The following is a 26,640-nucleotide window of genomic DNA, read 5'->3' on the forward strand; positions in this document are numbered from 1 at the left end:
AATAAATATTAAGGCATAAGCTAGAAAATGACATTCTTAGAGTCATAATCTCATCTATCTTTGCCATTTCCCAGATTTTTCCTTTAGCGTTTTGTGCAGAAAGTGATTTTGATAATGGGGTACATTAATATTTTGTTTAAATTGACATAACTGTAATAGTATAGACAACTCTGTTATAGGGTCTTCAGGGGCATAGTCTTGAAATGGGCCATAATTTAACCATTCTCCTTGCCAATTCCGTCCCCCAACCTGATGCCTCTGAAACAAAAGGAAAAAGCATGCAAACTGGATCCATTACAACTATGCTAGTTTTTACTTGTTTTACCATCAAAGAAAATGTGAATAAGGGAAACAAGCAAAGAGAAAAAAAACAGGAATAAAAGATGACATTTATCTAGCACATTAAGGTTTGCTAAATTCTTTTTTTTTTTTTTTTTGGGTGAGGCTATTGGGATTAAGTGACTATCCCAGGGTCACACAGCTAGTGAGTGTCAAGTGTCTAAGGCCAGATTTGAACTCAGGTCCTCCTGAATCCAGGGCCGGTGCTTTATTCACTGCGCCACCTAGCTGCCCCTGCTAAATTCTTTAATTACTTTATCTCCTCAATCCTCAGAACAACCCTACACAGGAAGTATTATTATAATTCCCAATACAAACAATGTCACTGAGCTAGTATTGGAGGGTAAGTCAAACACAGAGCTTTCTGATCCTGGGTCCTGTCATTTGTCCCCTAGGGAGAAAAGGGGAAGCAAAGAGTAATGGAAGAAGGAAGAAGTAAAGGGAGAGTAGGAGAAGAGGAGAGGGAAAGAAGGTAAATGAAAGAAGAAATAAGAGAGAGAAAGATTCCCTGGTTTTAATCTGTATGGACTTAGCAGGAAATCCTTTTAACAATGGGTTAAAGCTGGCCTCTTTAGGATGGGTTACAAGTTGTATATAGCTCTACTGTGGGTGTATAATTCTGGGCCTGATTTGAAGGATGTCTCAAGGACAGGACCCTGTGGGATTGGTTCCGCTGTGCTGTCATCTCAGATGGTATTTTTCTGCAAACTTGCTTTTGATTATGAAGAATTACGTTAACTCCATTTTGGGGGGAGCTCACATATGCTGATATAACTTTATAGGAGAAAAAGCACAGTATGCGTCAGGGATTTTTATGATGAGAAGGGGTAATTTCCCATATCAAAGGATATTTGTTCAAAGAAAAATGGCTGGCAGTAGCTCTCTCATTTAACTTAGTAGATGACTACGACTGGACTTGGCTGTCCCTCCCTTTTTCCCCCTTGCAATAAAAATATTCTCTTATTAAAAAAAAGAAACTTCATTAATTTAGTGCGACTATAAAAGAGGAAATTTCATCTTAAAAAGTTTTAAAATTTAAGAGAACACATTTTCTCCTAGCAAATTGTTCTCTCCCTTTCGGCACATCTTAAAGCATATGAGGAAAATGGAGATACACAGCATCTAAATGTATGAACTGAATGTAACACCATTTCACTTTTACCTCCTCATATTTTGTTGTTTATGGAAGTTGATTTCAGAGGTAGGGAAGAGTATGAAGTACCTTTATATATTATCATAACCACATTGCTTTTATATGGCCTTTTTATTTTCATTTTTTAAAAGAATTGTTAAAGGTTTCAGAAAATGTTTATATGTAGAAAAGTTCATTAATAGTGTATGTGCAAATATACATGGGAAAGAGAAAATAAACAGCAAGTACTGTGGATCTTTTTGAAAAGCCAGGGTTGATGGGGGAAGGGATTTGATTCACATCCTATTAGCCCATTGGCTGAAACCCTGACTTACAGCACTTTGTACATAGTGTGGTACTAAATTGTTTTAATGGAAAACAAGTCAAACCTAGTATATAATTTCAGAGGAGGACTAAAAACAAAATCATAACCCTCATGACAGAACTGTATTCAAATTGCTCTAAATGTCAGGCCAAATAGATACCATGAAAGAAAATCCATCCTTTGGACTGAGGTAATAGCCCTATTCCTGCCATGAGTTGAGGGCAAAGTTGAAGGTAAACATCAAGTCTAGTAGTTGTGCACTAAAGACTGGAGCTGAAGAATACCTGATGTGCATTACTAGACACATAAAAGGAATGGAATTCATTCTTTTTTTCTTGAGATTCTGAAAGATTAAGGGAACCCCACTCTGGGTAGAGAGGTAAATTGGAGGCTATGGGGATAGAATATAATGACAGATATAGTCATTGGGTCTGCTGGTTTTGCTTAACTAATTCTCTTTGTTATTTTCAAGCAGGGAGAGTAGGCCTTTAAATTGAAATATCTGTGATATAAAACCAAAAGGCAACTATATAACTTATTTTTAAATTAAAAATTAAGGGAAGGCAAGTAGGAATAAAGGAAATATACAATAAGAAGAAATATCCCATGGGATAAATATCCCTGCCACAAGCAATCACAATTTTAGGAGTGCATTTATGTGAACTGTGAATGCTACAAATAGTGCTGTTTGCTAAATGTACATTATACATTCAAATGAAAAAAAAATGGGTAAATGGGTGTTGTTCTTTTTCTAAGCAAGCACATTTATTCCTGAGGTTTTTCCAGAGTTAAGACTCTAATCACATCATAGAAACAGTTATCATCCCCATCTAGAAGCAAAAGGCTGGAATAAAGCAAACATGACAAGAGCAGTGATCTACTTCATTCATATAGCAGTATGGGGTCACAATGATTTGTAAGTGTGGAGAATCTCTTCATCACTTTTCTATTTTTTTGCCAGGGGCAATGAGGGCCATACAGCTAGTAAGTGTCAGGTGTCTGAGGCCAGATTTGAAGTCAGGTTCTCCTGAATCCCAGGTAGGTGCGTTACCCACTGTTGCGCTATCACATATCTATTTAAAAGTCAAGATTTCTATTATAGTCTTTATATATAGATCTGGAAAGATCAAGGAAATGGCTTTCCAAATATACGTACACACATGTGTGTATATGTGTGTCTGTATGTATGTGTACATGCATGTATGTGTGTATGCATGCATTTCCCATTAACATACATGTTTTGATCAAATAGGACCATTAAAATTGATACAGAAGTGGAATCATAGTGCTAAGTTTATTTCTTCAAGGACATATAAAGCCTACTCAGAGTAGGTTGGGTGTCACAGTCTGTGAAGCTAGAGTAGGAAGATGGGAGTCAGAAGGTCTTCTACTTTTCTGAAATTCCTACAAAGCACTATGCATGGGAGTAAGCTTAATAAATGTGTTTTTATAATAAAAATCACCTTCACCTGCCTTCACTCATTGTATTTCACCCGGAAGAGATACTTGAAAATGCAAAAAGTACATGATGTGCTTCACAATTCAGTCAACTTTGTATGCCCATCCCAATTTCTTATTCCTAGAAAGAATTAGGTTTCTGAAATTTGAAAATGGTTTTAGAACTTACTGTTTCCCAGATGACAATATAGGTGTGTGTACATACACACACACACACACACTTGCACACACACACACATCCACCTAACTTTCTATATGTATATCTATCTGCATACATACCAAGTTTGGAGTTGCTTAATGTGATCATCATTGGACTTGAAGTTAAATAAGTGGGTTCAAATCCTGACTTGGTTATTTATTAAATTTGTGACCTTGGGCAAACTTCTAATCTGACAGAGATTCTGTTTCCTAATTTGTAAAATGAAAGAAAAGGAGGCAGGATGCTATGGTGGAAGATTTGAATTCAAGGGACATGAGTGTGCATCATGGCTTAACATGACTATTGGTCTCTGTGACTATGATCTCTAGGCCTCATTTTCCTCATCTGTAAAATGAGGGGATTAGAATAGATGACCCAAAAGATTCCTTTTAGTTTTAAATCTACAATCTAAAATCAGACTACATACTTGCTAAGTGTCCCTATATGTCTAAATTCTAGGGATGAAGATAAATACATTTCAAATTAGAAAGGAAAACCACTCGGGAAAAGTTTTCATAGCCAATTTTTCTGATAATATAATAATAACCAAGATTTAATCATGATTATGATGATAACCATATAAGAACAACAGCTGTTTCCCCAGTATAAAAATTCTTAAAGGTTATCAATAGCCAATTTTCAAAGGGGGAAATGAAAACTATTGACAAGCATATGAGAATCCAGTTCACTAATGATTAGAGGATTACAAATTAAAATACTTCTTTAATTCTACTTTACATCTTATTTTTTCAATAGGCAATTAATATTTATTAATAACCTATTTTATATAAGATACTGTGCTAAATGATAAAGATGATAGCAATTGTTAGAGGGATTCTGGGGGGCCAGGACCATCATGTAAATTTGGGGAGCTATGACTTCTTTCAGTCATTGCTGAAAATTATTTGGATGTATGTGATCTTGGGCAAACGATTCAAACTGTCAGGGAGTCAGTTTCCTAATATGTAAAATGAAAGAGAAGGAGGCAGCAGGCTATGGTTGAAAGAGTACTGCTGGATTTGATATTAAAAGGACCTTGGTTTGGATTTTGGCTCTGCATGACTATGAGTCTATGAGATTGGGTCTTTATGACCATTATCTCTGGGTCTCAGTTTCTTTATTTTATAGAATGACATTGCATGATTTGGTCCAGGGCAAGATTACAGCTTATTAACATTGACATGTATAACATACAAAATGGGGAGGTGGGGTGGAAACTGGCCTCCTCAGTAGGTCAGCAACCTGAGTATGATCATTTTATTAGCTAAAATAGCAGCAATAAATAAATTGGATAAGTAGTCTGTATCAATGAACAAAGACCTCAAGTGAGGGCTGACAATCTTTTAAACCTAGGTGCGTCTTCCTTCATATTAGCCTGACAGTACATCATTTGGAACTCCCCTGCAAAAAAGTAAGACAATCTCAATTAGTGGGCATTTTAATGAGAAGGAGGATTAAGAGTTACTTCAACTGTTCCCTATTATTTCATTTCTGGGAGTCCTGAGTAATCCTTAAATGATAGAATTATTGTCTTTTTCATTTGTACTTTGTTTTCAAAGGACCAATGATATCATGGGATGATGTCCTATGAATTTCCTGTGATTTGAATTTAAGTGAGGGTTAGATTTGTACAAAGTCATCAGCCTTACTCTTCCTGAATTATCAAAGTCCAGTGGCAGAACAAAATGTAGGACAACTGGTGATGGTCCAGGATGCAGTGCATAACCTCCTCAGAGTCTGCTTCAGCTGTTTTCATGGTCACTGTAGAAAAGTATTCTCATTTACATATTTTTACCACAGGAGGAAATATTCACATGTTTAGAGTAGACATTCCCATAACTCAATGATATTGCTTATTCTCAACTTGTTTAGTTACTTTGCTGAGGTTTTCCTGAGGTGTGGCCACAGTGCATGCTACAGCTTCTTGTGGTCACAAGTGAGAGTTGCTTGAAGGTAGACATCATGTCCTGTGCCATAAGCTTTTGTTTGTTCAGCTTCTTTTGGGATAACTTTTTCTTTTGAGCAACCTCCTCTTCTGGTTTAGGAGCAATTTGTTCCTTTTCAGTATGAGTTCATTCAACCATGAGCGCTGTAAGTACGCCATTTCATTTTGGGTGACTTGTTAACCTGGATATGCTCAATGACAAAAGAATCCACATCCAAACCCTTCAGTTCAGTGTTACTTTCTGCATTTTGTTTGTTTGTTTGTTTTCTTGTGTGAGGCAATTGAGGTTAAGTGACTTGCCCAGGGTCACACAGCCAGTAAGTGTTAAGTGTCTGAGACCAGATTTGAGCTCAGTTCCTCCCGACTCCAGGGCCAGTGCTCTATCCACTGTGCCGCCTAGCTGCCCCTACTTTCTGCATTTTTAAGCATATGCAGCAAGAACTCAACATTCTTTTTGGGCCAACAACCCTGTGTCCAACCCCACAGCTTAGCCTGGGCACACCTGCCAACTCCACCATTTTATCAACAGAAGGGGACACTTTGTTTCTTCAATGTGATATCTTTCAAATACTTGGTGCTTTTCGGATTATGCATGCCCTTAATAGCTTGGGCTGTTGCATGAATATTCTTTTAGTGGACTCAGAGATTTGAACCCCTTGACTTGCATGATCTTGTGGGGTTGTCTGGATCAAGAAAGTTCCTCACCATTTTAAATGATTAGCTAGGATGCCTCAAGGGAAGAGTCTGCTTCAATTTTTTTCCCCCAGTTACTCTTGCTGTTTCCCTCCATCCTATTTGCTCCCCATGATTTTCACTCCATTTTCTATCGTTTTTACTCCATCTGACTTCAAAAGTGTTTTACTTCTCATTTCTCTTCCCCAAAACTGCCCTCTCTTCTTTCACCCCCCCCATCCCCTTAACCTCCCACTTTCTCGCAGGGCAAGATACATTACTAAATCCACTTGAGTGTGTATGTTATTCCCTCTTTGTGACAATTCTGATGAGTGTGAGGCTCATTCACTCCCACAATCCTGCCCCAACTTTCTCTCCACTCCATAAGCTTTTTTTTGGTTCTTTTCTGTGAGATATTTTAACCAATTTCACCTCTCCCTTTCTTTTTCTCCCTATGCAGTCTTCTCAACCTTTAATTTTATTTTAAAGATGTCATTAGGGGTCAGATAAGTGACACAATGGACAAAGTACCTGCCCTGGACCCAGGAGGACCCCAGCCCCAATCTGGCCTCAGACATAAGACACTAACTGGCTGTGAGTGACTGCCCCTCAAAAAAAGATAAACAAAAAATCAATGCTTTACAGATATCATCCCTTCTTAATCAATCCCCAATTGTAGCCTCTGTCTAATGTGTTGTTTAAAATCTAAATGTGGGTTCTAATCTGCCCCACCCAGTCTGGGGGGCAGGGAAGCTAGCTAAAATAACTGATATGTTCAGCAAGAGTTTAGGCTTTTAAAGATTTATTAAAGCTTGGATCTATTCGGTATAACCAGAGAGACAGAAAACTTTCCTTTACTAGCAGCCCACATGAAATCCCTCACCACCAAGACTGTGTCCAAATAACTAAGAGGGGGCCCTTCTGTTCTCCATCTGCCACCACATGCCTATTCCTCCCCTCAAAAGAGAATTATTTTATGAGCAAGCATCCACTTCCTAGTTCCTCTCTCCCTCCCCCCAAGGGGAGGTCCTTTAAGCTGATTGGTTGAGAGTGTTCTTTTGCTGATGTCAGGAGTATAACAACATGTCATTCAGGGCCAGCCAGGTGTGGTCCCCATCCAATCATCCTTAAGTAGGTACTTAGTCAGTTTCTCATTCTCACCCAATTCAAACAATACTAAATTCAAACAATACTAAATCTATCAGATGGGATCCCAGGTTGTCTGCCAAATTCCATTATTTTATCACATTCCTCCCCTGTGCTTACTTAAGAAACAATTATTTTCTTAATGAAGCAATAACTTTAGATACTTATGACTAACAAAGTAAAGGGAATGAAAAGAGAAAAGAAGTTCATCAACACATTAACAAAGGCCAAAGGGGGCACTCCACTCTTAGCAGGAGGATATCACAAACAGAAAAACTAAAGGGGAGTGCCCCCTTTAGTAAGTGGACATTATAAAAAGTGTATACAATGGGGAAAAGGAAAACAGAAAAATGTCCATTTAACTCTTTGGAAGTCTTTTCTCAGATGATTCTTAGGATGTTATCTGGGTGTAATTGTGGAATGAAAGTTTTTCAGATGTGGATGTTGGAGATCAACTAACACATCTCAGCTGTAGAATTTCTGATGTGGTTGTAAAGTCCAGGTGTTTCAGATACTGGTAATGAGCTGGAAAAGTTTCCTACAAAATTGAGCTTAATGCAACTTTAAATAGCTTTGCCAATAATCAAATGAAACAATGAGAGTTCTCAAAAAAAGTCTAAGGAAATGCAAAATCTAAGTTGTTACACATGAAACATATAATAAAAACAAAAATTGAAACATTTTCCAAAACTTAATATTACTACACTCCCCTCTGTGGGGAATAAATTGAGAAGATGATTGTAATATTAATTAAGAAAATAATTGTTTTTAATCTTTATTTCATCACTTTTTGCATCATCTGCCTAATTATCTTCATGACATTATGAGAAATTAAAGGATCTAATATAATTGGTAGCAGATGTCAAGGCCAAATCTAACATTGTATTTATCATGACACCTGAGATAATTATGGGGGTTACGATAAATTAACAGAGAAATAATGGGAGATGAGCATTTCCACAGCCATATGTACAGCCCATGAAGTATGCCACTCTTAAAATAGATGGATGGGATATTTGTCGATGCCACCCAACATATTGGAGGAAACTGAGTCAGGCTTAATTAGTTGCATGGGATCAAGATGTCCATGACATCAGGCATATTGGAGAGGGAATAGAAGCCAGGTGTAGAATGAGATGGGTGGGATGAAAACTTCCAGCCATCTGTACAATATGGTAGGGAAATGGAGCCAAAAGAAGCCAACCTCAGCTCTTGCCAATAGTCATTCTCTTGGCCTTTTCTAAGTCAGTGCAGTACCTTGATTTCATATGTGCCTCCCCTTCTGTGAGAATTCAGTGCCTGCTCTTGTATGTATTTCTCTCATGGGTGAAGGCAATAATGTCTTAAATAGTAAGTTCCCATAATCCAACATGCCCCTCTAAACAACTTTACAATAAATCCTCAAGTAAAAATCTGAATTGAAAGAAGTAATGACAAGCTGGAGTGGGAAATACTTCTTGTCCAAGACTATGTAGAAAGTTGAAAGAAGAGATCTGTGACTTTGAGTTGGAGGATGGCCTGGAAAGGCACAGATGAAACATCAGTGGTGGGTGAAGGTAGTAGGGGTGACATATAAATAGCAGCTTTGGGAGGCCTTTAGCCAGAGACATTAAGGTTCTCTGGCAACTTGTTAGAAAGTAATCACAGGGACCCTTGTGCTAGCAGTAGACCTAAGGACATAGGAACAAATATCGTTTTTCAACTCCATTGCCAATACCCACTTCTGTGTCACAAATCAAGGGAACAAAAGAGTACTTTTAATTAAGAAGGAGCAGGGAACCTGAGGAGCATTATTTTCTGTGGTCATAAAGTTATCAGGTACCTGAAAGAGCAAGAAGCCTTTCAGTCTCAAGGGAGCAAGGGCCCTGGGGGACAGTACCACTTATGGTTGCAAGGAAATACAGGTCATTAAAATCAATGCTGATTGCAATTCCAAGGGACCAGGGGCATTTCATGGGTAAAGTTGAAAGTGAAAACTAGAAGAGCAGTGACCACACTCAACCCCAGGTCACACCACTTTGGAAGCACGCAAAACTTCCAAATCCCCACAATTAGCTCTGAAGAAAATAGTGCAAAAAAGCCTAAAGCTTTTTTTTCCCATTCCCCACAATTTTGGGAACAACACCCAACTTTTTACATAAATTCAAAGTTAAGAAATAGGGTAAAAAAATAAGAAAACAACCAAACAATGTAAAAGGGACCTAACCAAATTATCCACTATGGTGACAGGGAAGACAAAGACAAAAACATCCAAAAAGACAGTGAAGTCAATACAGCAACAAGCAAAGCCTGAAAGAGAGATGCAACCTGAAGGCAAGGGTAATAGGAAGTCCCTGAAAAGCTACAAATGATTTTTAAAATAAGATTGGGAGAGGAAAAATCAGGTTAAAAATGAGTCAAGGAAGTAAATTATGAAAAGATCATTGAAAGTTCCATATAAAAGTCAATAAAATAAGAAAATGAAATGAGAAAAAAAACAAAACAGGAAGAGCCAAGGTGGCAGAGAAAACTCAGGGACTTGCCAGAGACCTCTTGTCGATTTTAAAAGGGTGGCTCCAGTAGAGCTGTTGGTGACGTAAGGCACTGCTAGCAAAGACTAAAGAAGAAAGGAACTGGAAATCTCTTTATGGAGGTTATTAGTGGATCATTTTAATTTTGATTTTTTTTTATCATAGTTTTCCAGTATAATAGGTTAAAATTTATCTCACTTGGATCTATTTTCCAGGTCAGTTATTTGCCAGCCAATATATTTTATTTTTTAAGGTTATTCATTTTTTGGATTTTGTTTCATTGATTTTTGACCTCTCATTCATTCATTAGCTTCTAATTAGCTTATTATAATTTTAATGAGTAATTTTTTTTTCAGTTACTTTTGGTACTTCAGTTTCTGTTTGGCCAATTTTAATTTTTAAGTAGATTATTTTCAGCGAATTTTTATTTATCTTTTAAAATGTTTTTACTTTGTGCTTTCTTTGTTAAGATGGGTTATCAACTGATGTAAAGTAAACAAAGTCAGATCATCAACCCCAGTAACAGCAATATTATATGATGATCATCTGTGAATGACTTAGTTATTCTCAGCAATACAGTGCCAACAGACAATTTCAAAGGGCATATAATAAGAGATGTTACCCATTTTAAGGACTCTGAATGCTTTAATTTTCTTTTTTTTTTCATTTTTGATTGCTTTTGCAACATGGCTGAAACGGAAATATGTTTTGCCTGACTCTACATGTATAGTCTAGAGCAAAATGCTTGTTTCTCAAAAAGAAGGATGGGATTTGATACTAAAAGGAAGGTGAGAACAGAATTCAGAACTCAAAAATGATAAAAAATGAATTTTTAAAATTATTTGTACATGTAATTGAGAAAAACAAAATTAAAAATATTTTAATATATATATATATAGGCAAATGAAGAATGATAAGCATGTATACACATATGTGTGCTTATCTAGAAACAAATATGTATGCACATAAATATGCATATATGTGTATATATGTACATACATATATAAAATATGATTCTATTTTAGAAATAGTATTTGTAAGTGTCATCCAATTGGATTTAATGTAGGAAAATAATAAGTTTTGATAGAAAATGAAGGGCCTTAGTGCTCATACCAAGTACAAACAAGATGGACTTTATTTTCATTGCTTTTGATAATTACACATAGCTTTAATATCCATTTCAACACAAGAACAAAGGAATAGAAAGTCATTTGTAGAGTAATTTCCAGTCACTTGTCACTTATTACTCCTGGGACATATATTGAGTGATGCAGGAATTCCTTCTTCTTTATGAAGGGAAAGAGCAAAGTAAAGGTGAAGAGTCCCTTGAAAGATGAGATCTAGGGGACTGTAGATAAGGGTTTCTTCTGTAACATTGTAAAATGCTATATGTCCATTTTCATAATCAAGAAAAATGCCCATTTTATCTATGGGTTCACTCACAAAATAGCCATTTTACAATTTCAAGATAAAGAAATCATTTATAGATCGGTAGCTTTGTAGTATAGTTACATGCTCAGGTAATATGGAGAGGTTTGTATTCTGACTGGCTGATTCTTTACAGACACCCACTTTCCACTCTGTATTAGCTCCCAACTCTACTTCCCAATAGTGTTTGCCTGAGGTGAAGGTCTGGGCCCCCAGTACACTGAAAGCATCCTCAGATTTTTCTTCATTGTCAGGCAGGTGTTGTGGGACACTTCCACACTTGATATGCTTCAAATCTTCAGACAAGATGAGATGAGGATGAGCTGTTTCAGGATCTAGAGTTATATCTCCTAGAGAAAGGGGGAAAAATGGATAATTAGCCTTGGGTTGCAGACCTTGGGGGTTAAAAGCAAAAACAAAGAAAAATTCTCTAATCCTGAACAATCCCACACAATAAACTCAAGTCACAATCCATATGGGATTATATAAGAACTCTTGAAGAAATTATCCTCCCCCTGACACCTAATTGTGGACAAGCAATTTACCTTTCCAATGAGGCATTGTTTAATTGGCTTATTCTAGGCACATGAATGCTGGAACAGCTGTAAAACAGTCCAACTATTTAGGAAAATGGCTCAGTTGATGAGTGAAATAAATAGGATCATTCAGGCCTGTTGAGATACCAAACTGGAAAACCAGAAGGCACCTTAGTAGCCATGTGAGAGTACCTCAGTGCCACAGTGGATAGAATACTGGGTAGCATAGTGCTAGAGCAGCAGTCCTGGAGTCAGGAAGACTTGAGAACAAATTTGGTCTCATATATTTGCTAAGGGTGTGATTCTAGGATAGTCCCTTAATGCTTCTTGCCTCAGTTTCCTCATCTCTAATATGAACAGGAGAAAAAAAATGGCAAACCACTCCAGGAATTTTGCCAAGAAAGCCCTAAATTGGGTCACAAAGAGACAGATGCAACTGAAATGTCTGAAGAAATCATGTGAAGGTTGAAATAATCTATATGGCATAACTGTTGTATATCCTTCATTTTCAAAGAGGACCATGATATCAGGAAGGAGATGTCATGACTTGCAAGTGAATTTGATTTAAGTAAGGGAGGGCAGTTCAACTTCATCAGCCTCTCTCTCCTCAGGAGCCATCTGGGTCCAGTGGGAAGATATTGAACGGGAAACTAGAGATGATTCCTATAGAATAGCAGAAGCTGAGGTCATTTGTGCATGCTAGAACACTGAATAAATCCATTGCCAAGAATATGGGAAGTCCTAGGAATTTCCCAAATGTCAATTGAGAGTGACACAATAACTTACTCTGGAAGGTCATGAGCATTTTTCTCAAGCCAGTGTTGGGACAGGTGCTCCAGGTAGAGGAATCAAGCTTCTGTTCTTGAAGTAGCTGCTCCTCATTCCTACAAATGGGACACAATTGGTTACATTTGCTCTACTCAGAGCTCCAGATTCCTATATGGATCAAATACTTCACTGTGTTCCAGCAGAGTAGATCTCAATTAGTCCCTTCCAAAAACTACATTCCCCCATGGATGCTGCATTTCCATATTAGTTGAACAAAGAATAGAAACTTACCTTTCCAATGGGATTTTCATAATCTGAGGAGAAAAAATAAAGAGATTTAGTATTCTGCTCCTTGGTCTATTTTTACACTATAGTATTTCTCATAGAACCCAGAAACACTTCCCCATAGATCTGTCACTCCCTTAGAAATCTTTTCCAAAAATATATATTTTTTTTCCAGAAACATAACCATATGTGTACCATTTAAGTCTCTAAAGAATTGTTTAGAACTAGCCTTCGCTTGCTCTTTGATTGGCCTTATGCCTCTGCCTGCCTCCTGAAGATGGAGAAAGGAATTTGTTGTGAGAGGATTGCCATTTTACACTACTTGTCTTTACCTCCCTTGAACAAAATACTCGTTTGACAGTCAACTTTTACTTTCTTTGAATGAGAGAAGAGCCAATGAGGAAGATGGAAAAGGTTTGGTGGTCTCAGAGGCTGGTAGTGAACCTTCTTTTATATGATGTGAATATGAAATGTGGTTTCTGAGACTGAAGAAGTGTGGTCTCATCTTCACAAAATTGAAATTTTATTGGAGCCCAGATGCTCAGACAGGTTTAATTCCAGGGCACTTTTGCTAATGAGGCATTAAGTGGCCAAGCACTATCCTGCTCTGGAAAGATAACCCTGTGCTACTTGGGCATGGGGCATAAAAACAGAACCTTAGAGTCAGAAAAGACCTTAGAGGTCACTTAGATCAACCTAACACTTATATAAAAATGATGTCTAGAGAACGTCACAAAAATGCTAAATAAGCATCCTTTGAGAAAATTCCCATGGCAGGGAAATTGACACATCTGACAGTAGACTGAATTATTTTGGACAGATTATCTGGCTTCATATAGGACATGGAGCCGTGAAGATACAAGCTTAGGCATTACTTCTGATGCTACATGCATGGCCTGTCAATTGCTCCGGAACTCACCATCCTCCCTAGGATTGAGAGTCTAAAATCTCTTTAATCTAACTCAAAGAATGGCAGTGACTCACAAGTAAGATAAGGACAGTCAAGTTGGAGACTCAAAAGCACCAAACTTCTTAGAGTAATTATGCAATCATGACGTGGCATTGCTATCTTCTTCTGAGTATGTGCCTTGATCTTCCTTATCACCAAAGAAACTTTCTATGGTTCACACCTTTTTCTGCCTGCTCATCTTGCCAGCCTATTTATTGACTTTTTACTCCTTCTTAAATTGGAGCACTGCTCCTTGGATGCATTGTCCCAAGCTTCAGGGGTCTAAGGTGATACAATTCGTTCTTAAAGTGGGGCACTACATAGGGGCAGCTAGGTGGCACAGTGGATAGAGCACCAGCCCTGGATTCAGGAGGACTTGAGTTCAAATCTGGCCTCAGACACTTAATACTTACTAGCTGTGTGACTCTGGGCAAGGCACTTAATCCCAATTGCCTCACTAAAAAAAAAAGTGGGGCACTGCATACAGCACACACTACTGCAGGCTTCAGGGTATCCTAGGAGTGGCACGGTCTCAGATTACCTGGCCTGTGTTCTGGTCTGTAAGTAACCACAGCCTGCTTGCTCTTTAAACTTGAAACAAATCTGATTCACTTTGGTTGCAAGTATGGGCATGGCTCCACCCCTCCCCTACTGGGACCGGAACCCAAGATTGTATCCTGAATATAAACCAGGGTTTATAATCCATTTGTTTGGGTTTTGCCCTATTATATTTAGAAGCCCAAGTCTGATATCCCAGTGGTAGAGCAAAGTACTTGAATAGAGATATAACCTCCTACCTAAAACTTCTCTAATTCTAGAAATTCTCCTTTAAATTCAAGCCCTGGGATATAGCTTTCAATCTTCTCTTCCACCCAGGAAATTTTCTTCTTAACCCATTCTACATCCTTAGTGTGCCTCCTCAAATTTTGCCCCACAAAGAGAAACCAAGCATTTAGATGAATGATTCTCAAATTTTTTGAGACAGTTCTCTGGAAATATCCCAAGCCAGGAAGGGACTCTCTCCTCAGTTCTGCAAATCCTTGAAGATATAGATTTAGGTTGCCTTTCTCCATCAGTTTTTCTTCATTCCATCCAACAAAAAGCCTGAACTAACCCACTCTATGAACTGGTCCTGAAACCCTTCCCTTAGTGTTCTATGGGTAACAGGGCATGTACCGTATATTCCAAATTTCCAAAACAATTGCACATATATATTGCACACACTCACCTGGAACATTTTTTATGGTGCCTGGTTCAAATTCTCTTCTACTTCTAATATCATCCTTTGGAGATTTCAGATTTTTTCTGATAATTTGCCCTTCTTTGATTTATGTTTTGTCCTGTTTTTTTCTGAATTCCTGTTCCAATCTCAGCACGTGTTGATTTAATTCACTCCGTAAGAACTGGTATATGTTTTCATATTCAGATATAACTGATTGTTTAAGAGCATTTACATCCTCCTGTAGTAAAAGAAAGTAGGATAAATAAGGAAGTGAAAAGTACAGAAGAGCAGAGGTGAGTGGTGAGCATTTGTGCTCTCTATGTAACACTTTTAGATATCTAAGAGGCTGCATGAACTCAGGTACCAGGCACAGCTTAATGACTGCTAGGCCCACATCTCCCATATAAGTACTTTTGAAGTAAACTATTTCTTGAAAGTCTTTTTCTCAAGGAGTAGGTAATGATGGAAATAATAGACAGAAATATTACATAACAGAAAAGTTCTTGAAAATCTGCCAGAGACCATTTTCTCCCTCAAAGACCCAAATGCTATCTAGAACCTGTTTTTACAAATATATTTGAGGAGTTAACAGGAAAACAAAGTTCTTCTACCTGCATTAGGTATTAAATTGTTAACCTGTCATTGCAACAATATATTTCATCCAATGATCATGAATATGAATCTGATCCTTTGCAAAAACATGATTTGCCTGTCATTTTCATCATTACTTATTCCTTCTGAGAAGGGCCTCAAAGGAACATTGTACCTCTTACATTTTCTCTAGGAAAACGGATAAATGCTGACCTTACAAAATTCCTCCCTCCTTTTCACTTTGTTCAATGCAATTTTAAGTTTCTCTTCTTTTCTCTGCTATATATTCTGTGTCTCCTGGATCTTGTCCTGCAAGAAAAGTAGAGTCTTGTCAAAAATATTTTTAGAACAAAGAAAACTGGACATTTAAGAATTATTATCTACTGTATAACACACTTAAACTGCATTTCAAAGTTATTAAAGGTCTGATGTCTGTTATGCCTTGGACACTGACAATAACTCTAAGAGGCTGGCACTATTATAATTTTCAGAATTTTACAGATAATGAAAATGAAACAGGAAAATTTGGAAGGACAAGTGAGAATAAAAAGAATGGAAATTTGGTTTTGAAGCCACAGATTTTCATGAGGCCTTTGGATTTTCCTTGGGCAATGTAGGTTGAGCTTTGTGCCTTATATGGCAGTTTCCACAACTGTTCTCAAAGAGAGGTGAATGAGTAGTCAAAATTTCTCCATTGGCATGTATCTCTAGTGAGCAGACACTCTTACCTTGCACTTTTCAGCAACCTTGTCCATAGGAAGAACATGATTATTCTTGTGCTCTGAGGCTAATGAACAAGACTCACAGAGGGGTCTCTGGTCTTCCTCACAGAAGAGCTTCTCTTTTTCTCCATGTTGATCACAGGTGGTCAGGCCCACCATGCTTTGCAGTAAATGAGGCCTGAGCATTTTGCCAGGGATGGACAGATTCTGCAGGCTCTTGTTGGGTATCAAATTCCTGCAATTTATGACTCCTCTGCACTCTGGTCAGGTGACTGTGGCATCAGCTCCCTTTCTGCACTGGAGAAGACACTGTGTGCAAAAGGTATGGCCACATTTGGCAGTCACTGGGTCAATGAAGTTACTCAGACATATTGAGCAAGTGAGATCCTCCCTGAGGCTTTCAATTAACCCTTTGCCACCCCCATTCCTAGACCTGTGGAGAAAGAATCAGTGAAAAATTGTACCCAATTTGATCAAGGCCTTCCTGTGCTATCCACGCAATATCAAACCTTTTGAACAACTTGTATTGTAAGGAGGCAGAGGCAACATTGGTTCCGCTTCTTTGACACATCCTGAGCATATCCGTCAGGGATCCCAAATATCCGTACTGCCTTCAAGTAGAACCAGAGAACCTAAGTATCCTGGTTCTCTCAGATATTGTGTCTAAAGCAGAGTACACTAAGCCTGTCTTACAAATGGGTCTCATTCCTAGTCATCTTGAAGAGGCTAGAAAGCTGATTTCTTTTATAGGCCAGTGTCTCCATGGAAAGTGATGTCCACCCCCTCCATCCTCCCACAGTGCTGAATGTGAGCCTTTCCTCCAAAGAACCTAGATGATGGGGGTTCCCTTTGAATATTTCTTACCCTCACCTTCTCTTCCTCTTACTCCACAATTCAGGGTCACCATCTTCTGAAGAAAACATCTTTACTTCCTCTTTAATATTTTTTTTTTTTAGTGAGGCAATTGGGGTTAAGTGACTTGCCCAGGGTCACGCAGCTAGTAAGTGTTAAGTGTCTGAGGCCAGATTTGAACTCAGGTCCTCCTGACTCCAGGGCCAGTGCTCTATCCACTGCAACACCTAGCTTCCCCAACTTCCTCTTTAATATTACAGAAATTCTCTGGGTTGCTTGAACTCAATACTTAATTGAGTAGCTTAGGAATACCTGATTTTATTTCAAAGGCTCTGAATAAGCTCATTTCTGATTATCTAATATGGCAACAAGGCAAGGAAAATCCCAAGTCATTGTTTCCATTCCTCTAACTTTTACCCACAATCTAAACAATAAACTCAGTTATTTGTTCCTCAGTCTCTCATCTTTGTCCCCTCTCTTAGCTTATCATTTCTTTACTGGCCAGAGAAGGCCTTTTCCAAAATATGTCATGGAGAAAAACGATTTTTCCATGGGAAGCTTACCTTTGATTCTGTCCTTCCACAATATTCTTCTCCAGATAGATAACACTCACTCTTTCCCTAGAGTCCTGGCAGCAAAGGTTTGTAGCAGTGACTTGTTGAGGTCCTTTTTATGTCTTCCTTTGGTTAGGTCCTCCCCTTACTCCACCCACAAAAGATGAGAACTCCTGAATTTGGATGGTATTTTCACTCTCTCCTATAGGACTGAGTTCTTGCTTTTGTCCTTTTGCATAGTAATGATCTATAATTCACAATGATTTTCACACCTAAGACCTTTAGGACAGAGGAGTCTTGTCAATTCCAAGCAAAGCTTACCTATGATTCCTTCCTTCAGAGATATTCCTCTCAGGAGAGATAATTCTAGCCCTTTCCCTTGAGCTCTGTCATCAAAAGTTTTTGAGGACTGAGGTTTATATATCTTTTTTTGGGAAGTCTGTCCTTTATACATCCCATGAAAGGTGAGAACTCCTTTGTTTTGATAGCACTTCCTATCTCTAGTAAAGGGCTGAATTTTCACCTTTGTATCACCTCTCATCCAGTTATTCAATGGTGTTCACATATTGCCCTTTCAGGCCAGAGATCTCTTGCTCCTCAATTTATTAAACCAGTGGGCACCAGGTACAACTGATCCCCTTAAGAATAAAAACAATGAAATTCAAATTTCCTTAAAACACAATCTAAATTTATTGCTATCATGTGCCCTAATACTGAGAGTTCTTATGATTTAGACATATCATCTTCCCTTATAGGAATGTAACGAGTTTAAACTTGTAATATCCCTCATTATTTCTTTTTCCTGTTTACTTTTTTATGCTTCTCTAGGGTCTTGTATTTGAAGGTCAAATTTTCTATTCACTTCAGGTCTTTCATCACATATTCCTGAAGGTCCTCTTTTTCATTGAAAGATTATAGTCAGTTTTACTACATAGGTGATTTTTTGGTTACCAGTTCCACTTCAGTGCCAGCAAAGACCCTTGTATTCTGCCCCACTCCTGGCAACCGCTCCACTCTCTCACCAGACTGTGAACTGAGTTAGCCATAACTTCAGCCATTTCAGAGCCTCTGGAAGTCTCTTTCTCTGGGGGGGCTTGGGGCTAGATCTCTGTCAGTATGGCCCTGGGGCTGGGCTCCACTCCCACACTGGTACAAAAGACCTTCCCTGCTCTCCCTTCTAACAGCCTTCTAACATCCCTTCTGATGGTCCTTCTATGCTGTCCTTGGCTGGAAAATGATTTCACTCCATTTTTTTGTGTGGGATCTGTTGCTCCAGGAATTGTCTTATGGCATTATTTGGAGGTTTTTGGTGTGATTGTGTTGGCAGCCCTGAGAGCTTATTGCCTTTCCTCCACCATCTTGTCTCTGCCCCAGTTTTTTTTCCTGCTGTTTTTTGACAGTGTGGGCAGCAAGAAAATGTTGGTGTTGAAGTTGTTGGAGAACCAAAGACGAAGTTCCACATCTGAAACCTCTGTGACCTTGAGCAAGTCACTCAACCTCAATGGTTCTCAGGTTCCTCATCAGTAAAATGTGGAAGGGTAGCTATGATGATCTCTTTGTTTCTGATGCTGATAAATTTGTGATTATTTGATTCCCATATGCTTCCTACTACTTCTCTGGATGTATAGCCCACTTGTTCTATTGAGAAACTCATCTTCATTTATTTAGATTTTTTGTTTTTGTTTTGTTTTGTTTTGTTTTTTTGCAGGGCAATGAGGGTTAAGTGATTTGCCCAGGGTCACACAGCTAGTTAAGTGTCAAGTGTCTGGGACTGGATTTGACCTCAGGGAGTCATGAATCCAGGGCTGGAGCTTTATCCACTGTGCCACCTAGCTGCCCCTTCATTTATTTAGCAGATGCAAGTGTACAAAATAAAAGAACAGCAGGAAAAAATATGATTCATTTATACAATGAAATTTACTTGACTTTCTTACCCTCCTTGTCCCAGGATGCTAGGTTCTCAGTGATCCTCTTTTTCCATTTCTTTGCACTGACCATTACGCTAAACAAATAAACCATAAACCACAATGTAGACTCCTCAATTAAATAATAGAAGTCTTGAATATCAGTCAATAAGTATTAAGTAGGTACCATGTGCCAGATAGTGTGCTCCATCTGGGGAAACAAACTCAAAAATGATATAATACTTACTCAAAAAGTGGATGTATTTTAGGAGAAGAAACCTATAAATCCATTCTTACTCAAGCTTCTTATTCATCTTTGTATATGGAAATGTTTGTGTTTGTTGGTGATCGTTAATGTCACAGTAGGAAAAAAAGAGAAAAATTTTAAAAAATTCAATGAATTCTATGATTTCTCCTTTCCTCTGTTTTCTCTTCTTTACCTTTCCTGTTCTATCCAGATACTAAACATTATAACTCTAGAATGTAATCTGGTAATACACTACCTACATCCTTTGGTTTATGGAATCCTACGTAATCACACAATCAAGTAAGTATTAGAGCTGATTTATATTTCTTTGGATGTTAATGGTGTAAAGAAATTGCTATATTCCTCATTAGAAAGAAAGAAAAAAATCATGGAGTACTGACACAACAACATTATATTTATAATCAGTGAAAAGAAAAGAAATTAAGTCTATAGTCCACATGCTTCTGAATTTAAAATGTTCCATATTTTTGAATGCATATTTCAACGTTCATTAGTTACAGTCCTCTCTAAATTTCAGGAAGCTTAGAAAAAGCTATAGATTCAAAAAGCAATAAACAGTAATTCTAACCTGTCTTGACCCTCAGTCTGTGGTACTGTACATTTAGAACTAAACTTTAATTTTCCAAGTTATAATTATACTTATGAATTTTAATTCTAAGGCCATTTTTATAATAAGGGCTTCAGAAGAACAGATTTATGGACATTTTCTTTCATTTTGTTATAGCATCAATTAACTCATGGCAGCTTAGCTTTGTCAGATTTCCTATGGATATTTAAGAAATGCTTTTTTATTTTTTTATCCCTGAATAATGGTGCATTAAGCCATATCACTTCCTTGCTTGAAAATGACCTTTTGAAACTCATTTAACAATTTTAAAATGCATCAGCAGATAAAACTTGTTACAATCTCTTATAACCTAGAGAGCTCTTAATGAATCAGGCTGACATACTGAATGAATTCACATTCCCTCTGATGTCCATTGGACGAGGCTATGTTTGTAGGTTTGTGTCATGGCTTTCTTATGTGTGTGTGGGGTGATGTGGGGGTGTAGGTGTGGGTATGCAAGAGGTAATATCTAACTTGTGGTGTTGTTGCTGTAAGAGCGATTCCTGACACAGGCTTTTAAAAATACTTGAGTGAAATATAATAAACAGGAAAGAAACTTCTGAAAACCATTGTACTATATAGAATATACTATTGATGTCCAATAGACTAATAAAAATTAGGGAGGTGTTTTGTTTTTTCCCCTGTTGATTATAACCATGATCTATGGAATTATTCTATAATTTCCTAAAGCTAATTTTAAAACATACTAGAATGTTTTCCTTAAGATTCAATGTAGGCTATATATTATAGAAAAAATGTAAGATTTTGTTTTAAACATTCTGTGAGGGGGCAGCTAGGTGGAGTGGGGATAAAGCACTGGCCCTGGATTCAGGAGTACCTGAGTTCAAACTCGGCCTCAGACAGTTGACACTTACTAGCTGTGTGACCCTGGGCAAGTCACTTAACCCCCATTGCCCCCCCAAACCCCCAAAAAAACCAAAAAACAAACAAAAAAAACATTCTGTGAGGCTCTACTTGTATCTATTTGAATATAGATCCATTTTCCTCTGGAATGTTATCATTTCTTAATGCTGTCTCCTGGATTCCATGGTTTCCTTTAAGACTAGGGTTAAATTCTACCCATTACAGAATATTTTTGAAAGTCCTACCTCCTCTCCCAGCTATGAGTCCCTCTTTCCAGACTTTGCTATTATGATTCAACTGCATTCTCAATCTGGAACTTCTTTCAGTGTGTGGCTCCTTTTGATAAGGAATATCCCTCCACCATACTTGTCTCCTTATATTGCTTGAGTTAATTCTGGGCTACTCCATTTTAGTGTAGGTCCCAAGTCAGCCATCTTTCATTCCCATCCTAGCTATGCTTTGACATCTAGGGACTCAGATGCCTTCTCACCCTGGAAATTTTATTTACCATGCCAGTGTTCTTCTCCAATTGGAGGATTACAACAAGCGATCTTTATTTGGGAGAGGGACCAGGGATAGCCTGGCTTTGTTCCTCTTCTGATTGTGCTTTACGACTTTCTGAACTTTGATACCATGTCCCTGCATGGGTATCTTCTCTTCCTTTTCAGCTTCTTTTTATGTGTTGTGTACTATGTTCAAGTATAAACTTCTTCCCAATTAAATACTTTACAATTTTTATTTTCCAAATTACATGTAAAAACAAATTTTGGCATCAACTTTTTAAAACTTTTGTGTTCCAACTTCTCTTCCTCCCTCTCTTCAAAGCCCCCATCCCCAAGAGTTCAAGCAATTCAATATAAGTTATACATGATTAGTCATGGAAAACATCTGCACATTAGCTAGGTGTGAGAGAAAACAAATTAAAAACAAAACTTCATATTAAGGAATTGTCAGAAAAATGTGTTTCAACCTGTTTTCAGATACGATCAGTTCTTTCTCTATGGATGGATTGTGATTTTCTTAAGTCCTTCAGAGTTATATTGGATCATTGCTTTGCTGAAAATAACCACCTGTTTCCCAGCAGATCATCTTACACTATTGCTGTTATTTTGTATACAGTACATTTCACTCTGCTTCAGTTCATGTAGGTCTTTCTAGGATTTTCTGATAGCATCCTGTTCATTATAACTTTTATGTAATACCCTAAAGAATTTTCTTCACAATAGCCCATCCTTATCCTCTTCCCCTTCTACTTTCCTGTAGGGTTAGATGGATTACTTCTCCCAACTGGGTGTGTATATTATTCCCTCCTTGAGTCCACTATGATGAGATTAAGTTCTTTGGGCTAATTCTGTGTTCTAAATTTTTCTTCCTTCCTCCCTCCCTCCTCAACCCTTCATCTGAAATTAAGCAATATAAGTCATACATGTTCAGTTATGCAGAACATCTTCACCTTCTTTGAAAGTGCTTTGCTTTTTACTGCTCCCTCCCCCAATCTGCCCTTCATTACTTCCCCTCTCCTCCCCCCCCACCCCATCTCCTTCCCCTCCCACTTTCCCTTAGGGTGATAACATATTATTATACTTACTTCAGTATGTATGTTATTCCCTCTTTGAGCCAATTCTGATGATAGTAAGGTTCACTCACTCCCCGCTCTTTCCCCTTCTTCCTCTCCTCTCCATAAACTTTTTTGTTTCCTTCATGTGTGCTACCTCTCCCCAGTCCATCTCTCCCCTTTCCCCTTCCCCAGTGCATTCCTCCTACCCTTCAAACCTATTTTAAACATATCATCATGGGTTAGATAGGTTGTACAGTGGGCAAAGCACCAGCCTTGGACCCAGGAGCCCCCAAGCCCAAATCCGGCCCCAAACATAAGACCCACCACCCTTCTTGCCCTACAAAGAATAAGGATAAACCAAAAATAAATGCTTTACAGATTTTATCCCGTCATATTAATTTCAGACCTGTGTCCTCTGTCTAAGTGTATTACTTTTAGCTACCCCAAGTGAGAAAGTTCTTATGATTTAGACATTTCCCTCATGATTTCTTCTTCCTGTTTACCTTTTTATGCTTCTCTAGGATCTTGTATTTGAAATTCAAATTTTCTCTTTCAGTTCAGGTCTTTTCATCACAAATCCCTGAAAGTCCTCTTTTTCATTGAAGTCTAATTTTTTCTACTGAAATAATATATTCAATTTTGCAGGGTATGTGATTCTTGGCTGTAGTCCCAGTTCCTTTGCCCTCTGGAATAGAATATTCCATGGCCTCTGGTCCTTCAATGTAGATGCAGCTAGATCTTCTTTCACCATTGTTGTCACTCCACAGTATTTGAATTCCTTTTTTCTTGCTGCTTACAATATTTTCTCCTTGACCTGGGAGCTCTGGAATTTGGCTATAATATTCCTGGAGGTTTTTCTTTGGGAATCTCTTTAAGGACATGATCAGTGTATTCTTTCAATTTCTATTTTACCTTCTGCTTCCAGAATATCAGGGCAGTTTTCCCTGACAATCTCTTAGATGATTCTGTCTAAACTCTTATTTTGGACATGATTTTCAGGAAGTCCAATGATTTTCAAATTTTCTCTCCTGGATCTATTTTCCATGGCAGCTGTTTTTCCAAGGAGACATTTCATATTGCCCTCTATTTTTTATTCATTTGAATTTGCTTTACTGTGTCTTGGTTTCTCATAAAGACATTAGCTTCCATTTGTTCAATCCTAATTGTTAGGCAATTATTTTCAGCAGAGAGCTTTTGCATTTACTTTTCCATTTGGCTTTGCTAGTTGTTGACTATTTTCTCATGACTCTTCTGAATTGCTCTCATTTCTTTTTCTATTCTTTCCTCCATATCTCTAAATCTCTCCTATTTTGTCTTCAAAGTCCCTTTTGAGCACTTCCATGGCCTGAGACCAATTCATATTTTTCTTGGAAGCTTTGAATATAGGGTTGTTATCCTCTTCTGAGGCTACACTTCGATTTTCTTTGTCACTAAAGAAACTTTCTATAACTCTCAACTTTCTTTGCTTGCTCATCTTGCTATCTTTTAGTTGATTTTTAACTCCTTCTTACATTTGGGTCCTACTTCCAAGGTATAGTGTTCCAAGATTCAGAAGATATCAGGTGTTTTGGTTTGAGGGAGGACAGGTTTTTCTCTTGCCTGGACTGTTCTCTGGTCCTAAGATAACCTCAAATTGCTAATTAACCAGCCATCAAAACTTTGTGTGATGTGGTGGTTCTGAGCTTCTGACAAACCTGTACCTGTCCCCTACTTGGGCATCCTACCACTCAGGATTTCTTCCTTTTTCACTGCTTGGGTGGGACAGCTGAATTCCTCCTTAGGTCCTACAGACACCACTGTACTTCCCCCCCACCCCCCTTGCCAGCTGTTTAGCTCCCTCACCTTACTGTAACCTTAGTTCCAGAAGACAATGGTGCTAGAGCTGATTTGGAGGCTCAGTGGTATGATGTTTAAAATCTAAATATGGGTCCTAACCTTCCTCCCTCCCCAGTTTTTTTGGGGAAACTGGATAAGATTATTTATAAATTCAGCAAGAGTTTAGGCTTTTAAGGATTTATCAAAGTGTTTTAGAAGTTACTGAAGAGAGTGTCAGTATAGACAGAGAGAAACCCTTGTTTTTCCTAGCAGTCCATATGAAGTCACCACATCAAAGTCCTGGACAGAAAGGGGGACCCTCCTATTCTCCATTTCCCACCAACAAGCCAGTTCCTTGACAAAAATAGACCAATTCAGCAAGTGAGCCTCACCTTCCTACTTCCTGTCTCCCTCCCCAAAAGGGGAGGTACTTCAAGCTGATTGGTTGAGGGTCATCTCCTGCTCACCTCAGTAGTCCATAGCCTCTGAGAACAACACCCCACTCATAGCCAGCCAGGCATGGTCTCAATTTAATTATTCTTTTTTTTTAATTGAATAGAATTTTATTTTCCAAAATATATGTAGAAACAAATTTTAACATCAATTAAAAAAAATCGTGTTCCAACTTCTCTTCCTCCTCCATTCCCACTCCCCACCCACTAGAACTCAAGCATTTCAAAATAAGTTATACATGAGTAGTCATGGAAAACATTCCCATATTAGCTAGGTTGTGAGAGAAAACAGTCTAAAAAACTCCCAAAACTTCAGACTGAGGAATTGTCAAAGAGAAAAAAAATTTAAAATGTGTTTCCAGGGGCATCTAGGTGGCACAGTGGACAGAGCACCAGCCCTGGAACCAGGAGCACCTGAGCCCAAATCCCGCCTCAGACACCCAACACCCACCAGCCACCCAACCCTGGGCAAGCCACCCAACCCCAACTGCCTCACCAAAAAAACAAAAAACAAAAACCAAAAAAGAAATGAAAAAAAAATGTGTTTCCATCTATTTTCAGATACTATCACTTCTTTCTCTGTAGATGGGTTGCCATTTTCATAAGTCCTTCAGGGTTATATTGGACCATTGTCTTGCTGAAAATAACCACATGCTTCCCAGCAGATCATCCCCCACTATTGTTGTTATTTTGTATACAGTACATTTCACTCTGCTTCATTTCATGTAGGTCTTTCCAGGTTTTTCTGATAGTATCCTGTTCATCATAACCTAAATAAAGTACCTTAAACTTGACAAAGAATTTTCTTCATATTAGCCCAGCAAAGTAGGTACCATATGTTTTGCCATTATATTCAATCATCATAACTATTTCCCTCCATCCTATTCCTTTCCCATGATATTTTTTCTATTTTCTATCTTCTTTTAAACTATTCCTCCTCAAAAGTGTTTTACTTCTGACTGTCCCCTCCCCTACTCTGCACTCCCCTTTTTTTTTTTTTCCACTCCTCCTTCCTTATCCTCTTCCCCTCATACTTTCCTGTAGGGTTAAATATATTACTCCTCCCAACTGGGTGTGAATGTTATTCCCTCCATGAGCCAACTCTAATGAGTTTAAGGTCTTTGAGCTAATTCTATGTTCCAAATTTTCTTCCTCCCTCTCTCCTCACCTCTCCCTATGAAATCAAGCAATTCAATATGTCATACTTGTGCCATTATGCAGAACATCTTTACCTTCCTCGAAAGTATTTTGCTTTTTACTGCTCTCTCTCTGAGTCTGTCCTTCCCTCCTTCCCCTCTCCCCTCCTCACCTTATCTCCCTCCCCTCCCTCAGGGCAAAAATATATTACTATACCCACTTGAGTATGTATGTTAGTCCTTCTTTGAGCCAATTCTGGTGATATTAAGGTTCACTCACTCCCTAATTCCTTCCCCCTCTTCCCCTACCCTCCATAAGCTTTTTTCTTGTTTTCTTCATGTGAACAACCTCTCCCCAGACCATCTCTCCCCTTCCCCCTCCTCCAGTCTATTTCTCTTACAC

The 26,640-nt window shown here is 38.2% G+C and overlaps 1 pseudogene; it reads right to left on the minus strand.

Annotated features, from left to right (window-relative positions):
- Positions 1 to 5,367: 5,367 nt before the first annotated feature.
- On the minus strand, positions 5,368 to 6,106 carry LOC122732186 (annotated as a pseudogene).
- Between the last annotated feature and the right edge of the window lie 20,534 nt (positions 6,107 to 26,640).

Source organism: Dromiciops gliroides, chromosome 6 (assembly GCF_019393635.1).
Source record: "Dromiciops gliroides isolate mDroGli1 chromosome 6, mDroGli1.pri, whole genome shotgun sequence".
Lineage (NCBI taxonomy): Eukaryota > Metazoa > Chordata > Mammalia > Microbiotheria > Microbiotheriidae > Dromiciops > Dromiciops gliroides.